We start from the raw sequence: 14,307 nt of genomic DNA, 5'->3' as shown, positions 1-14,307 counted from the left end.
ATGACTTTGGTGATTAATCCACCCACAATTGTTTACTGAGCACATATTACGTTCTAGCACCTGTCTAGGTAGGCAGTAGTGGGGAGGTGAATTCCCACCATTGAAAATCCTTACAATGAGAGTGATACAACTTGTGGTGCCCATAAAGTTGTGCAACTCACCTGGGTGATTCTGAGTCTGAGGCTTGGGAAGCCTCTGAAAGGGGAGGTGGCCTCTTCAGCCTACCCTTCCCAGAAGCATAGTCTCTGCTCTCTGAGTGGAAACTTTTACTTGTTTAAAGCGTATTAGGAATCCTGAGAACCAAGATAACACACAGAGGGGAATTGGAATCTACAACGGGCCAGGCTCTGTGCCAGGTATAGACATTCTACATCCTTTGATCCTCAAAACAATTCTCTACAAATTAAGAGATTGAGGCATCAAAGAAAAGATTGAGAGGACTGAATTTTAGAGTACTTGCTGCAAAGTCCCCAGCATTGTATTGCTTCCTCCAAGGCATTTAGGAGTTGGTCCATATTGGACAGCATAGATTTTACAGAACTTTTCTGCTATCTCAAACTGTTCTATTAAACAACACTGAACAAAACCATGAGAGCTCACACAAGTGCTTTCCATTATCCTGCATCTTCTACTCTCACTCCTTCCAAAAGTAACCATGAAGCAAAGGACATTTAGGTACTCAATAAATATTTGAGTATGAATAAGGAAGCTCAATAAATATTTGAATGAATGAGGAAGCTGTGGCCTGAAGACCAAGAAGAAAGTGACTATAGAGGCAAAAGTGGAACTGATTTACCTGAGAAATATACACTACCTGGTTGACAGCTTGCACAGACCAGAAAATTCTTTCTCCATCACCATCCCCACCCATGAAAAACAGAGATGAATGGTGATATAAATCATTGGAGCAATAAAATGTGTACCTACCCATTACCTCTTCAAATGCTTCATGTCTGACTGTGTGCATTCATAGTAAGCATTTCAACCAGACCAAACAGTGGCTAACTCTGATGGGGGCAAAAGTGCCTTTTTAAAGTGAAATTTTAAAATCTTATTCAGGCCAAAACTTGAGAGGTAGGATCCTGGAGCTTCTGTAACCTAGTTCCTTTCTGGTACAGATGGGGAAACTGAGGCCCAGACAAGCAACTGGCCCATGTCCCACAGTTAGGTTGAAGCAGAGTTGTTCTGCCTATCTGCCACCTGGAATTCAGACCAAATGAGACAAATGCTCCTTGTCAGAGTAGATGGACCAAGGAGCGTAAAGCTCAGATGGCCAGAGAACCAAAATTGAAATCCAGCTAATGAAGAAACCAGGGCAAAATAAGACAATAGATTTGGAACAACCCCAGGACAGTAGGGTTGACCAGATGTATGTTAAGAAGAGGAAGAAAATTAGGAAATATCCAAGTTGGGCAGCATTAAATGTTGGTAAGGTTGATGGAAATGGGCACTCTTATATGGGACTGCATGTTGGAAGGGACCTTCAGAAGACAAGTTTTCATGGTCTAGTATAATTTAAAATGTGCATTCCTATGACTCAGTAATCCCAATACTTCTCTAGAGAAACAGCTACATGAGTGGACACAGAGACATATATAAGACTGTTTGTGGCAGTATTGCCTACAATGGTGAGAAATTAGAACAACTTAAGTGTCTAACCATGGGGATGAATACATATAACGCAATCGATCCACACTATGGAATACTACCATCAATTAAATAGAGCATAGAAGATCCATCAGGGCCACCATATCCTACTTATATACCATACCTTTGCATGAATTAGAGAAAGATACCCCATCTGGGTAAACAAGTTAGGGAAAAGCAGCCCTCCCTTTGGGCTAAGCTAGCAGAGATGGGCTGAGTTTCAGCCTCCTTCATGCCCTCCCAGCTGTGTGACCAGAAAGGTAGCTTCTGAGTTCAATCCTACCAGCCTGAAGGACTGTCAAATGGAAAAATAAGTTGCAGTATAGCATATAAAATATGATGGCTTTAATATATTTAAGCACATATTCTTTATGTTTTCTGTGGGGATATAAGTACATTAACGTATATGTTAATGAGTAGAAAAAGGACAAGAAGGGTATGATAGCTGTTACCTCTTTGAGGAGGTGGGGCACTGTTGGTCAAAGTGGCCTTTAGTCTTATCCGAAGGATTCTGATTTAATTTCTCACAAGGATAATTCATTTCTCTATAATTTATATAATTAATTTTTAAATTAAAAACCAAAAAATAGAAGTTGGGTTTTGTGAGCAGAAGGAAGGATTTGTGTCGTCCTAGGTGATACCCACCACTGTCACAGCCACCAGATTTAAAGGCACCCTGTTCTATGGGCTGAAAAGCCACATCTGTCCATTCAGGACCTCACATTTTCTGGGGTAGAAAGTGACAGATATCTCAGATGGGATAAAAGAACTTTTTAAAAATAAGAGAATAAGCCTAGTGAGACTCTCTCCTAGGTATGCCTGCAGACAACCTTAGTGACTTCAACTCCAAGAACCCCAGCTTCATCCCCAGAGAAATGAGAAAACAATGAGAGAAATGGGGGGTAGGGTATGGAAGAGCCTCTCCTCTCCCCATACTTTCCCAGAGGCAGCATTTCCCCAATGCAAGGAGTACCTGTAGGTCCCAATGGAAAATGGTGAGAAAGTCAACACACCAACTTGAGCAAGATCAAAGGAACGATCCAATGACTTTTAGGGGCTTTATCACAGTGAAAAGAAGGTGAGGGAAGTTGACTGGACTTGAAATTGTTTTTTTAATGGTTTGATTTCACGCTCTTCTTGTTGCTTAAGTACCATTCATCTTCCTCCAAATCTCTAGCAGGAGCTTCATATGGCTTGGCAGCTCAATTTCCTCTCAGCCTACTGGATCATACAAAGGTCCCCTGGTCACTTATCTAGGGAAAGCACACTGGGAGCCATAAGAACTTGCACCACCAGGTCTCAGCATCCCCTTCTTTGCAAGATTTACAGCCATAATGGGAATGGATTTATATCTCAAAACACTTGCTACTCTTGTCATCCCCATTCAGAAGCAGCCCTTCTTCGAGTGTCCCTGCCTTGAATACTATTTAATGATCTCTCAGAACAATTGATCACTCAGACAAGGAGACTTCACTGAAAAGATGATGATGCCTGATGTGAATGTACAATTCCAAAGGAACAAATAATCCCACACTATGTCCCCCATTTCCTGTATCCATCTTCCTTCCCTTTGCCTAGGCCACCCATTTGTCATACCTGCCCGCCTGTGGGTATCTGCTCTGGGGCCATGATGTGCTTACTACCAGGTAGCATTTCTATGTTGGGCACTCTCTGCCCAGAGAGAGGTCCCAGTGACATTTCCCAAGGCCCACTTCACACAAGAGAGGTTTGGGTCCTACAGCAGAGCTATCATTTCTCTTCCAATGACTAAGAGAGAAGAAAAGATCTGGAATGAAAGGGTAGCAAACAGAATGATGAAAAAGTAAAAATTTAATTCAGCATCTAAAAAGCTATAGCTGAGAAAGGAGGAAATGCTGGCTCCAAGCTAATGTTCCATGTGCTTGTCAGCATAATCTTGTTGCTATTCAACCTGATGTGTAGAGACATCTCACAGTTGAGCTGCTGACCAGCCACAGTTGTAGCTCTTGCTCTGGTCTCTCCATCTGCCAGGCTTGCAGGGTGCAGTCCAGCCCCCTTTGTCCATGTCCCTGCTGCTTCTGTGACCATGGCTGCCTTAGGTGGTTCTCCTGGCAGTAGTCTTGAGGCAAGAATTCAAAAGGAAATTGTTTGAGAAGTGACCTCAGGAAACACTGAAGGGGAGTGAGGAAGTGAGGTGGGGAAGGAAAGAAAGTCAATAAAGAATGTGTTATCAAACCTATTACTGTGAATGAGAGAGACCCAGCCCCCTCAGAGGCTTCATACAAACAGCATAATGTGCACTTCCAAGCTGTTCCACTGGAGGGGCAAAATGTTGGGGCATCTCTCCTCCAATGCCCATCCACCACAGGCTGAGGGCTGTTTCTGGGTCCTAGCTCATCAGCACTTCTACAGCCTGCCTAGCACACTTCCAAGAGAAAGCCTCAGGCCAAGAGCTGTACGTGCATTCAGTAAGCAGCTGTACCATACAGTGGACAGTGAGCTCAGGAATATGGGTAGTGCACCCACCGACACTGCTACTATTCTTAATCCCCATTTTGCCTGGCAAACTTGCATTTATGTTTCAGGACCCAGGTGAAATGTGACCTTCTCTGAGATATCACCTCCTTCTTCACTGTCTCTCCACAAAGAAGAAATGAATAGCTTTTTCCTCTAAGTTTTACTAGCATTTTACACACATTTTAATTAAACCAGCAACCATGTTTGTTTGTTTTTTTCTATTTTGTTGGACTATTCTTTTCCCCAAGCAAACTGCACAATACTAATGAAGAGATCAAGTTTGAACCATCCTGGCATCTTAGTCTCTTCTCCCATTTATAATTTGTATTTACTGAGCATATGCTCTGTGGCAAACACTGTTTTAAGTATTGGGGACACAGAAGTAGGAAAAAAATACTAGGTCCCTGCTTTCTTAATTTTAACAGTTGTGTGTGTGTGTGTGTGTGTGTGTGTGTGTCAAAAGATGACAGATAAAAACAAACATATAATATGTTAGTGGTGATAAATACAATGAAGAAAAATAGAGCCAGGTATGAAATAGAAACTAAATGTGTTGAGGGTAGTCGTTTATTTGGGATGGTCAGGGGAAGGCCTACTCTGATAAAATAGCATTTGAATGTGGATGTTGGATAAAGTAAGAGAGTGATCCATTAGGATATTTGCAGAAAAGGTAATCTGGACAAAAAAAAATCAAATGTGCAAAGGCTCTGTAGTAAAAGCATGCTAAGATATGTTTTGAGAACAGCAGGAAGTGCATAATGCATGCCCAGCTCATGGTTGGTTTCCTGGTGCATGACTGTAAGATCCACTTGCGATCTCTTCTGAGTTGGCCAAGCTGCTCCTCATCCTATACACATCTCAAGCACCACATTTATCATAGTATACTATAAACATTTGCAATGTCATCAGGTAAGAATGGTGTCTTTTGATCATTTTTGTGTCCTTGGTGCCACTCAGTACCCAATCTGTTGTCTGTGCTGAATAGGTTCCTTAAATTAAAGTCATCATTATTCTCCATCTCAAACTTGGGAAAATAGGGATCAAGTCACAGAAAGCACTCGTTCAAAGAGCATACTTGCTTGCAAATTAAGATGCCTATGGATATTGGGAACTAGATACAGATTTTTCTTTTACATTTTAACTTCTTATTTCTTCAACATTTTCTCTGCCCATCCTGAGCTTGGTGGTTTCTTTATTTTTTTCCAGTTTTATTGAAGAAATAATTATATATATCACCATGTAAGTTTAAGGTATATAGCATGATAGCTTGATTTACATATGTCATGAAATGATTACAGCAATAGGTTGAGTTAACATCCATCATCTCATATAAATAGAATATTCAGAATTGCTCATGTGAGCAACCATTCTTGGGTGAAACTAGGCACTCTTCTGGGAGTTATAATCCTAAAATGTATAGCTTTTCCCTAAGAGGCATTGGATTGAGGCAAATTGTTGAAAATATTTTACAAGCTGACCAGAGAGAATTTTTGGTGCTTAAAAAAACAATGATGTATTACAACCTTCATGGATGAACACAGCCTTCAGTCCTCTAGAAATCACCAATGATCTAAGCTAGAGCAGAGGCAGCAGCAGCTCAGGTGTTGACTCAGACAGGCCCAAGTGATTGCATGTTAAAGTATTAACAGATGACAGCACATTCCAGAAAAGTGTGCCACGAGCCTTGCCATTAGTAAAGACATTTGGGGTCACAAGAACATCAGTGCTTCATCTGTCTAGCACTCTGTGCCTTTCCTTTGGGCAGTTCCTATTTCAAATATACAACTGAAGGGAGGGGGCTTGGTTAGAGGGTCAGTGACCCCATGAGGGAGGTACGATTAATATTACCATTTTATGAATGAATAGCCCAAGGTTCAGCAAGATGAAGTTTGTGCCCAAATTTACCCAGCTAGAAAATAATAGGGCCAAGGGTTAGACCCAGTTCTTTGTGATTCCAAGGTCCCTTCCCTTCATTGGAAACGACAGGGAGGGGATCCCGGGGTGGCGCAGCGGTTTGGCGCCTGCCTTTGGCCCAGGGCGTGATCCTGGAGACCCGGGATCGAATCCCACGTCAGGCTCCCGGTGCATGGAGCCTGCTTCTCCCTCTGCCTGTGTCTCTGCCTCTCTCTCTCTCTCTCTCTCTGTGACTATCATAAATAAATAAAAATTTAAAAAAAAATTAAAAAAGGAAATGACAGGGAGTAGAGCAGCAGCAGAATAGAAGTGTTACAAACAGGCACTGGAAGCTGCCATTGAGGCCACATTGTCCCTGTAAGCTCAGGCCCCAGAGCTCAGACAGGAGAAGAAGCAAAGGAACCAAGCATTTCCATAGAGTGGAACCAGCTTTAAGAATCAGCCGAAAGGATGCCTGGGTGGCTCAATGGTTAAGCATCTGCCTTCGGCTCAGGGCGTGATCCCAGGGTCCTGGGATCGAGTCCGGCATCAGGCTCCCCACAAGGAGCCTGCTTCTCCCTCTGCCTATGTCTCTGCCTCTCTCCGTGTGCCTCTCACGAATAAATAAAATGTCTGAAAAAAAAAAAAAAAGAACCACCTGAAGAAGCTTCAAGGAACCCATATGGATTTTCAAGAGTTACAATTTCTCATAAAGACTCTAGCCTGGGGGGTGGAGGGCAAGGTATAATCTATAAAGGCAATAGAGCAGAACAGTCTACAGCCAGGTCAGGAACCTTTGGGGACAGATGGGAAAGCACTCTCCTTTCCCAGGAAAACAGGAGCCAGATTAAGACCAAGACAAAGTCTGTGGAGACTTGCTTTATACCTAGGAGGCCATTGGAGACAATTCAGAGGGACCCATTTGAAGAAAATATTTATATGGCAATTCTAGTAGGCTCACCCTAGAAGTACTCCCAATTTAAAGTCACCCTTGACCTATCATTTGAATCTCTTCAGAAAGCAACTAGCCCAGCAGAGTATTTCTAAACCCATCAGCAATGAACCTGGTATCAATATTTAATCTCAAGGGGAAGAGATCTATACTGGTCAGGGCTCACTTGGTTCTCAGTGACAGAAACTCATTTCAAAATAGCTTCAGCAAAAGAGGCAAAAATTACTATCTATTAGAACCACAGCATAAGAAGGCAAGACCACCTGGAACCAGGGACACAATGGCAGTCCAATTCCCCCACCTCATCTCTTTCCTCTGCTCTCTGTTAGGAGGCTGCATTTCCTTTCATGAAATGAAACCATGGTTCCCTGGAACTCTAGAACGTGTGCCAACTTCATCATCAAAGAAGAAATCTCCAATTAGATAAATCCCAGAAAAGACCCTTATGTCTCCAACCCAAGACCAATCACTGTTGTCAGGGGCTGAAGCACTGTGACTGGCCACATCAGGTCAAGAGCATGGGTTCCCAGGAATGACAGTCTTTACTAAAACCTCATGCAACTTTAGGTATCAGTTGGAGGAAGAGCCATTCCCTGAAGAGACTAGAGGTATAGCAAAGACAAGGCCCTACAGCAACTGCTGAGAGCTGAGCAGCTATACCCATAGTATCTACATTAGCTCCTAGATATTTCCCCCTCACCAATCCAACTCCATCCCTCTTGGTGGGAAGAAATCTACTAAACCTATTCATTTTGAGAAGTAAAGCCCTGATGTCATCTTTGTTATAAAGAATAGGAACAGAAACAGACTAAAATGTACTGCTTACAGGACTCATGGTGGTTCTCTATTTCACACAACAAGGTCAATAGTAGTGTCCACCTTGCAGATGAGGAAAATGAAATTGAGAAAAGCAAAAGTGATTGCCTTGGGTCACACAGGTAGTCAGTGGATGAAGCAGACATCTTTTCATATTAGTGGCAGTTTTATAGATGAGGATATATTTTCCAACCTATGGAATCTCTCTTCAAGTATATTTGTACACTGGCCTGTTGGTAAGGTACCCATCCTAGGGTAAGCATCTTATTCGGCATTTTGCAGGTTTTTAGTCCTCCCCACCTATGGATACCTGCATAAACATTCATAGCCTGTCTGAAATCCAAACTCATCAGGAAAAATTACCTGAGGCCATTGAATAATGGATTCTTACTTTGTGTCTTTTGTTCTAGTGGGAAGACCCTTTACCAATGATTGTAACATGCTCTGACTGGGCCTTCTTATCAACATAGAATTGACACTCATGCCCTTAGTGCTAATGACCTCCACATTCTAAAAAGATGGCACCTCCCTCATGGCTTCCTAAGAGGCAGCAGCACTGTTCATTCTATAATCAATCATCAGCCCTGCCCCTGGGTAGTACCTATATGGAAACACTGGGGAGAAGAAAGGAAGTGGGGACCAATGGAGAGTTCTGTGTGGCTTTTTGGTAAGCACAGTGTCCCTGTCAAGACTAAATGACATGCCTCCCCACTAATGATGGGGAGATAGGAGAAATTTCTCTTCACACCAGTGGGCAGAATGGATCAGGAAAATCACTCATGGATATTTGGGATATCTATAAGAAGAAAAGATTTCATCTCCTCCCTGGCTTTCTCTAGCGCTGACAACAGGCAGAGAGGAACATGTTTGGAGAGTGCTCAGGGAATTTGTAAATGTCTCCTGAAGGTGAAGAGTACATGTGAACATCTTCATCTTATTTGAAGAAAAGACTCATAAGAGTTCCCAGGAAGAAAAAAAAAGGGGGGCATCTTCACTTCAACAGAAGAAACACAGAGGTAAAAGGGGAGGCAGGAAGCATGGGGCTGCCCGAGTGTCCCCCAGGCAAGAGAGGAGACATTCCTTCTGAAAGGATATTTGGACCTGAACTGCCTGTGGGGAGACATGGTCACCTCTGAAGAGTCTTTAGCAGTAGAAAGAGATGGAACAAAACTGAGTATTGCTCCCAGGAAAACCACATACTCTATTCAGAGATGGCCATATCCAAAAAGACCTCAAGCTTCTGACAGAACCGGATTGAACCAGAGAAAAACCAAGACCACCTCACCACATAAGAGTCATATAAGTTGGCCCCTTCTTCCCATTCTTCCCCCACTGCCTCAGTGCAGAAAGCTAGAAACAGAGGGAGGGGGAATAAGGGAAAAGAAGACCATGTTTTTCATCCATATAAGTTCTCTGAGCCACAAGTCTAGACAGCAGTGGCAGAGGAGAAATGGCATTGGATAGAAAATTGGTGCTTTTAATGGGACCTGGTTGTGTTTAATCACTGGACGTGGCCAGAAAGTTATGGAATCTGCCAAGATAAATTAGAGATCAAAGAAGTAGATATTACAGAGCACAGCAATGAGTAGGAAAAAAAAATCTTGTGTTTATATCTCTACCACACTGAGTGTTCTCAATGAACCACTTACATTTGGATTCTCTTAATTGACCCATTTTCTCTAATCCTGTTGAACAGTTCAAAGCTCTTCTTTGCTTCTGTGTGGCTTATTTTCTCTTAGCAGACAGACTTTCTCTGGGTGGCTAGGAAGAAGGCCAGCATTCTCCAATTCCTTATTGATCCATAACCCCAGGGATAGGGCCCTTCTCCAACACCAACTGAAAAATCTGAGAAGGACCCTGATTGGTCTTACTTGGGTCACATGACTCCCTATGAAGGGATCAGAGAGTCTCCTGACTGCCTGCCCCCACCCATCATGTTTGAAGCTAGAGATGTGCAATCCCCCAGACCAAGGAAGGAGACTGTTGGAACAGACAAAATACTACTGATGTCCTATGTGACACCAACATGTGTCTTAAGGAAGAAGGGCTTTCATTCTTTCTGACATCTTGGAATTCTTATCTTTCTACACACTTCTAAAAGATAGTTTAAATCATCAGGGGTTTTTAAAAACTCTTTAACAGGGGTGCCTGGGTAGTTCAGTCAGTTAAGCATCCAGCTAAGGTCATGATCTGGGGTTGTGAAATCAAGCTACGTGTCAGGCTTTGTGCTGGGCATGGAGCCTGCTTAGGATTCTATCTCTCCCTCTACCCCTCTCCCCCTACCATAATTCTGGTATACATACTTGATCTCTCTTTCAACCAAAAAAAAAAAAAAAAAACCAAAAAAAAAAAAAAAACCCTCCCTTTTTTTTTTTAAAACAGAATCACGTGATTATGAAAGAGAATAAATATGAATGGTAACAATTTCTTTATTTTCCCAAAAGTTATAAAGGCCCATTGGCAGGAAAAAAGAAAAAGAAAAGGAAAACTGTCTGGCCATCTCTTTTCTTTCCTTGGACAACAACCAGGGCACCTGGAAAAAAGCTAATTTTCCTTTCAGTGGAATTTAGTTCACTTATTTGTATCTTGAAATATCTGGAAAAGTTAATCATAAGTAGTATCCAAATATCTAAGCAGGACACTAAAAAGAATCAATTACTCTTCAATCCACCTCCACCCCTGAGACCTCCAGTTTGGTCTTTAGTTCAAGGTACAAAAGATTAACTCATAGGATTTCAGAAAGGTGCTAGAGATACACAAAATAGCATATTGCTAAATATTCCTCTTCCTTTCTTACAAGACTAATCACAAAAGCTATGCCCTCTCTGACCGGCCACCTGCCCAAACCTAAGTAGAACTGATCACATCCATTTTTGTGTCCCTACCATTGTTCTGAAGTCTATTAATCATACCAGGAAGGATGTAATGGTGGCCATGTTCATTTATCTCTCTCCCTCTCCCTGGCTATGGATTTCCTAGGGGTTAAGGTTCAGTGTGATTCACCTCTGTGTTCTCAACCTACATCTGGGAGTGTGGCACAAGTGGCAATCTCTGGGATGGATTGATAGATGGATGAGTAGGTGGATAATGTCAAGAGTGTAGGTGGTCCATGAATATGAAAGCCCAAAGATATGTTACTGATCCAGGCCAGGCAGTCTCTTTTTAGACCTGCACTGTCTGGCTTGTGTAGCCACTATTTGTGGCTTTTTAAATTTAAATGAATTAAAAGTAAACAAAGTTAAAAATTCAATTCCTCAGTCATATTAGCCACATTTCAAGTTCTCACTAGCTACACTAGCTAGTGATTACTGTTTGGAAGGCACAGATTATAGAGCATTTCCTTCATCACAGTAAGTTCTATAGAGCAGTTTAATAGAAACCAAAAGTACACGCAGACTGACCCAACAGCATGTTAGTAATCAAAGCAATGCAAATAAGAAGCAGAAAGGACCAAATGCCAGATGACAAGGCCAACCGGCAGAGATCAGAATTTCTACAGAAACCTCGGAAGACAAATGAGGTAAGTTTTGGGGATCCCACTGGACTGCCTGCCTCTTCCCAGGCAGGAACCAAAGTCCAGCCAGTGGGAAGGGGTAAATAGGAATAGAAGGCTGGAGTGAGGAACACAGCAGCTAAGAACAAGTGTAGATTTGCCCTGCACCTTCTCTTTTCCAGGGGAGCCCTCATACTTTTGAGTACAAACTTGTCAGGGGAGAAGCAGAGATAAAGAAAAACAAAATCAGAGCATCTGGACATGTCAGTTGGTTGAGTGTCCAACTCTTGGTTTCAGCTTGCGTCCTGGTCTTGAGGTCATGGGATCGGGCCAGGTGTTGGACTCCATATTGGGCATCCTGCCTGCTTGGGATTTTCTGTCCCCTTCTCCTTCTGCCCCTTCTCTCTCTCTCTCAAAAATAAATAAATAAATAAATAAATAAATAAATAAATAAATAAATAAATTTAAAAAATTAAAAAAAATTTTAAAACCCACAAAGAAAAACAAAGTCACTTAAGTAATTCTTTCTAGCAAGCCCTTAATCTTGTTTTTTCTCTTGATGAAAAGAAGCCAAGAATAAAGATGTGGAAGGAATTGGACTGAACATTCAACCCAGAATTTGCCTATGTATAGATGTCCCAGAATTCAACCATTCTCCTGGGTGAGGCTTGGTGAACTTACCCTATTATCTTTGCTTACCCTATCCCTGGCCCAGTATCTGGCCCAGAGTTGGTATACAGAAAATGTTGTTGAATTAATTGATTACTCCCCTTTCATGACATAAAGAAACAGTCTAGTTGCCCAGAAAAATGTTCATTTGTTAAATGTGGGCAAGAAGGGAAACGATATATCATTTAAGCCAGTGGCTGCTAAAGGACAACATCAAAAGTCTTGGTCCTGACGCCGGTTTGAATTCGGCCAGTAACTAGCTATGCTCCTTGGTCCTCAGTTTCCTAACCTGTGAAATGGAGCACTTGTTCTGATGTGCTCCACGGCCTTCTCAGCTTGGTGACAATGGGCTATGTGTTTACTCTTCCTAAAAGTGCACAAGAACTATTTCTGTTTTCTTTTTGGTGGGGATAAAGGATTTTATTAAGGGATTTAATTAATCCCTCTCCCCATCAAAGGTGAGTTTTGGAGCATCCCCAGTCTGACTGGGGCCAGCGTCAGTGACCTGTAATTAAGTTGTAAATCTGTTCATGATTGAGCAAATGTTTGCCAGAGACCACAGGCTGGGGAGAAGTCTTCCCTAACTACAGGGGAAAACTGGAAGCCTGCCTGGGTGACGACTTATGATGCAGAGGGGAGAAGAATGTGGAGCTCTGAGAATGGGCTAATGTAGAATTGCAGGGAAGAAATTTAAACAAAAACAACAACAAAAAAACAAGGAAGCAGGCATCTTCTGGTGGGTAAGCAAAAAAAAAAAAAAAAAAAAAAAAAAAGAGGCAGGGAATAACATATAAAGCTATCTACATATCTTGTACTTCACACATTTATTTTGTTTTTACAAAATACAAAAACGAAAACAAATGCTAGTGAGTTCAATACCATTATACTCATTTTTATAGATGAACCTGAGGTCAGGAGAGGTTTGGTTTGCTTCATCCATGTTGCTGAGAGCCTACTGTGTACTAGGAACAGGTTACATAGCAGCAAACATGATAAACATATTCTCAGCCTTTGTGAAACTTAGAGTCCAATGAGCTCTCAGATACTGAACAAATGATGACCCAAATAATTATGTACGGTTGACCCTTGATAACACAGGAGTTAGAGGCACCACCCCTCTCCTCTGCACAGTTGAAAATCTGCGTATAATAATATACTATTGCCAGGAAGCCTTACTGATAACATAAATATTTGGGGATCATCTGAGTGGCTCAGTGGTTGAGCATCTGCCTTCAGCTAAGGGCATGATCCCGAGGTCCTAGGATCAAGTCCCGCATCAGGCTCCCTGAGGGGATCCTGCTTCTCCTTCTGCCTATGTCTCTGCCTCTCTCTGTGTCTCTCATAAATAAATAAATAAAATCTTTAAATTAAAAAGACAATAACAGTTGATTAACACATATTTTGTGTATGATATGTATTATATTCTTTATTCTTAAAGCGAACCAGAGAAAAAAGAAAATCATGAGAAAGAAAAAGTACATTTACAGTACTGTGCTGTAAAAAAAATCCACGGGTAAATGGATCCATGCAATTCAAGCCCATGCTATTCAAGGGCCAACTGTGATTATAATGATGTGACATTCCCTAAAAGGAAAAGGCTAGAGTGTTCACTAGGTTCCAGGCTGCCTAACTATCTAACTGGATGCAGAGATCAGAGAAGAGCTCTGGGGAAATAAGTGGAGACCGAAAGGGTCTGGGAGAGGGACCAGGTGAAACAAATGGGGGCAAGAGGAGAGTCTCTTAGCTGAGTAACCTCAGAGAGTTCCCCCCTAATCTCTCAGACCGTGCCAGAACCCCTGGTAGTGCATTGTTCCTCTTTCTAGCCCTCAGCTAGTTTGCAATTACATAATAGCTTTGGGGATTTTTAGATTGATGTCTGCCTTCTGCAGTAAGCACAGCTATAGGAGAGCTTTTGGTCTCCACAGTATGCTGAGCACCAAACCCAGGACCAGCACAGAGAAGATGCCTGATACCATTTACTGAGTAAATGAATAAAGCTGACAAGTATGGGAAATTTGGTAATTAAAGAAAAATGGGATATCAGTTGATCATAATTATAAAAACCTGACCTGTGGTTAGTATGGGTCTTTAGCACATTGCCTAACACCTAGTGTTTATGCTGTAAATGGCGGTTATCAAAGAATAACTACAAGGTAACTGTAAGCAACCTAGAGCTATACAAATACCTGAAACTCATAAGCTATCAGCACCAACTTTTGAAAACCTCCGTACCACCTTCTCAGTTTTTGATCTGTACCATCTGGACAATTATTTGCTCAATATTTTTCTTTAAATCAACCCAATGTATTACTTTGATAAATTAAATGGAAAAAATAATCAG

The 14,307-nt window shown here is 41.8% G+C and overlaps 1 long non-coding RNA gene across 3 annotated transcripts in view; it reads right to left on the bottom strand.

The window, feature by feature from the left end:
- The window catches only part of LOC144294376 (uncharacterized), an 81,371-nt gene extending 71,748 nt beyond the window's left edge, over positions 1–9,623 (bottom strand). For all 3 annotated transcript variants that reach the window (XR_013361777.1, XR_013361778.1, XR_013361779.1), the window contains exon 1: positions 9,454–9,623. This is a non-coding gene — a long non-coding RNA (uncharacterized LOC144294376). The remainder of the gene's footprint in view (positions 1–9,453) is intronic.
- Between the last annotated feature and the right edge of the window lie 4,684 nt (positions 9,624–14,307).

Source organism: Canis aureus, chromosome 22 (genome assembly GCF_053574225.1).
Source record: "Canis aureus isolate CA01 chromosome 22, VMU_Caureus_v.1.0, whole genome shotgun sequence".
NCBI classification, from domain to species: Eukaryota; Metazoa; Chordata; class Mammalia; order Carnivora; family Canidae; genus Canis; species Canis aureus.
The sequence above is the reverse complement of the archived record's forward strand: the minus strand, read 5'-3'. Positions and strand labels throughout refer to the sequence as shown.